At 48.6% G+C, this 3448-nt stretch overlaps 1 long non-coding RNA gene across 1 annotated transcript; it reads left to right on the forward strand.

The window, feature by feature from the left end:
- The first annotated feature begins 201 nt into the window (after window positions 1-201).
- LOC141538696 (uncharacterized) lies at window positions 202-3203 on the forward strand. The gene is made up of 2 exons (XR_012481105.1): window positions 202-941; window positions 1249-3203. It is a non-coding gene; the product is annotated as an uncharacterized LOC141538696 (long non-coding RNA).
- The last annotated feature ends 245 nt before the right edge of the window (window positions 3204-3448 follow it).

Consider the following 3448-nt stretch of genomic DNA (forward strand, 5'->3'; position numbering starts at 1 on the left):
CTTTTGTTATAATTTTTCCCCTCCTTCCCTCCCTCTCCAGATGGTAGGTTGACCAATACATATTAAATATGTTAGAGTATAAGTTAAATACAATATATGTATACATGTTCATACAGTTGTTTTGCTGTACAAAAAGAATCGGACTTTGAAATAATGTACAATTAGCCTGTGAAGGAAATCCAAAATGGAGGCAGACAAAAACACAGGGATTGGGAATTCTACGTAGTGGTTCATAATCATTTCCTAGAGTTCCTTTGCTGTGTCCCCTAAGTTCTTGAGCTGACTTTTTCTTCCTGGTGTTAGACCTCCCTAGATCTTTAAGGTTCAGAGAACTAGATTTTTCTAGCAATACTAGGTAGAATGCTAGGTCCTCAACCTTGAGTAATCCCAATCTGAACTCTGGCATACAGAACTAGTCTACCCTTACTACTCCCTGAAAGTTCTAAAGTCCCCTACCCTGGGGCTTTTTCAGGGATTCCACAGTTTTTATTGCCTCTGGACAAAGAACTCTGAAGACCATACTCTCTCTTGCCACACTATAATTTCTTTGTTTAGATTATGTGATGATCAGTGTGATAAATTCTTCTTAACAATGTAATGATCCAAGACAATTCCAAGAGACTTGGTATGGAAAATGCTTTCCGCATCCAGAAAGAACTACGGAGACTGAATGCGGGTTGAAGTATAGTATTTCCCCCCTTTTTTTTTTTTTTTTTTTTTTATCTTTGCCTTTTCTTTCTACTGGTTTTGATTTTTCTTGCACAACCTATTAATACTGAACTATGTTTAAAAGGATTGCACTTGCATAATCTATATCAGATTGCTTGCTGTCTTGGAAGGGGTGAAGGAAAGGAGGGAAGAAAAATTTGGAAAACAACATCTTAGGAAAAGAAATGCTGAAAACTACCTGTACCTCCATTTGGAAAAAAAATCCTATTGAGGTAAAAAATCATTTCTTTGCTTGAGAGGTCCCTTTTCCTCTTGCTTTGGATCCTCTTTCCTATAGTTTTTGAATTTCTGGTTAATTTTTTTGTGCAGTTTTGGGGTGAAAATATCACTGCCTCTACAGCTTCTCGTTGAATTTCCTGATAATTGCTAGGTCCGATTCACACTTGCCAGAGGGCTTATGTGGGAGCCAGACAGCTAGCCTCCCATTCAGAGGGCCAGTTTTCTCAGGAAGTGCTCCACGCTGGCCTATTTGCACAGTGCTTTGCAATTTACAAAACACTTTATTTTATTTTTCTCAAGGTAAACTAACTCACTATCGCCGTCTCCATTTTCGGAGAAGAAAACTGTGGCCCGGAGAGCTTAAAGGACTCGGCCCAATTCATAGAGTAGGAGGAAGAGCTTGGGCAGAAAGCAGGCCTTCCGACCCCGCCGGCTGCCTCTCACAGACTTCTCCTTCACATGTGTGACGTCTGACAGACAGAACCATGGGAGCCGTCTCCTCTCCCTGAATTATCTGGAGCCATCAGCTGTACTAGCATTGCGGACCTATCTAGGGTGGGAGCTCGACGGCCCTGTAGGTTACGTAATCCTCTCCCGGCACCCCTCCCCCTCTCCGTCCGGGGTTCCCAGCTTCCTTGGGGTTTATGCTGCAAAGAAAGCAAGGTGGGGGGGCAAAAACCAGGGACTGACTGGCAAAGGCACCGGGAGAGGCGGAAGCTGCTTCAAGCAGCACGACTCCTTTCTGGAGCAGGGCCTCCGGGGTGCGAGGCAGGAGACGGGGCCAGATTGCGATCTCCAGTCCCACTCTGCTCACCCAGCGGGGGTGGGGCGGAGGCCAGGGATTAGCCCAGAGTAAACGAGCGGGAGGCTTTCCTTCCTGGACCACATTTTTCCTGCCACAGCCTCCCCTCCAATATTTGCCCTGGGAGATTGGTATCTCGTATCTGGAGGGCCCAGCCCCGCTCGGGCATTACTCAGACGGGGCTCTGCCCCACCCACCTCGAGTCCGTGACTCAATCCCCTTCCCTCGCTCTTTCTGCCCAAAGTCTCCCGCCACACCCCTCCCACGCGGCTATAGGGCTGTTTAACCCGGAAGGTCAGCAGGGCCTTAACGGCCGGGGCCGCGGGGGCGGCCCTCCCCTCCCCCCACGCCGGCTCCGTCGGGGGCTCCGAGCTGCGTCACCGGGCATATCTGGCGGTGCGCAGGCCCGGGGGGAGATGTTGTCTCGGAAGATAAGAATGCTGCTTCCGGGCGGCGCTTTCTCACTCTTCTGTCACAGCACTGCAAGTTTATCACCCCTGTTTTACAGCGGATAATTAGCATGACTCGTGGCCCCTCTCCGCTCCCCACCCGGCTCCGTAGTCCCTACTCGGGAAAGCATGTAAACAAACTTCTTTTTTTTTTTTACCTTTTAAGGGCAAAGGAGAAGGGAGCAGCAGTTCCTTGATTTTCTAGGAAATTATACGCCCAGTGATTTGGAACGTTATAAATTCGGGGTCCGGGACACGGGCGAGGGAGGAAATTAGAATGAGTCACCCGTAGGGTTCTAAAGTCCCCTAGTCCGAGCTGGGCTTTCTCTGAGAGCGAGAAGTGGGCGGGGGCGCGCTGCCATTCCCAGGTGAGCCACCAGGTGGGCCCATCCCATACCGCTAGGCGGGCAGCCTGGCCCGTACCCGCAGCACCTCGGAGTAGAACAGTCTTCCGATCCACCCCGGAGCAAGAAGAGCCGCTCTCGGGCGCAGAGCACACACGGCCACCCGCCTTTCCCTGAGATCCACAGGGAGAGGAGCTCCGCACCCCACCGGCAGTGCAGACCCCTCGCGGAGGGAGCCCTAAGGGTGGTCTCCGAAGCGATGCCCTTTGTTTCCACAGGCAGGGACTGGAGTAACGGCGTGATTAGTGCGGGGCGCTCCCCCCGCCAGGGCATCCTCACTGCAAGTGTCAGAGCTCCCTCCACTTACTCGGCCATGCGTGTGTCAGACAGTTCTGTGTCTTCTCGGTGCAAGTCAAGCTCTGTGCCCTGTACTCGAATGGAGCCTTTCCTCCTGACAGATGAAAAGAAGTCAGGAAAATCAATACACTGACGGATCTGACAGCATGCGCAATATTCCACGCTCAGCTCTGCAATGAAGTCTTTTCTCAGCCTTTCTCAGGGCCTAAGTTTTGTCATCGTGTTACATAATTGATCAGTTCCTCTTTTTTGTGATTCTTTTCATGTACGTTGTTGTAGTAACTATTATTTCACTCTGCATCAGTTCATGTATGCCTTATTTTTCTCTGAATTCTTCGTGTTTTTATTAATTTTGCTAATTTCAATTTTCAGATCAAAATTTTCTCCCCCTGAACTTCTGAATCCATTGAACAAGCAAGAAATGTGAAGTCACGTAAACATGAAAGTCATGTAAAACATTTTCATAGTAGTCATGTTGCAAAAAAAATTCAATGAAAAAAGTAAAAGAAAATTTATTGTTTCTTAAGGTACAGGGATATATGACATTC

This window comes from Sminthopsis crassicaudata, chromosome 4 (genome assembly GCF_048593235.1).
Source record: "Sminthopsis crassicaudata isolate SCR6 chromosome 4, ASM4859323v1, whole genome shotgun sequence".
NCBI classification, from domain to species: Eukaryota; Metazoa; Chordata; class Mammalia; order Dasyuromorphia; family Dasyuridae; genus Sminthopsis; species Sminthopsis crassicaudata.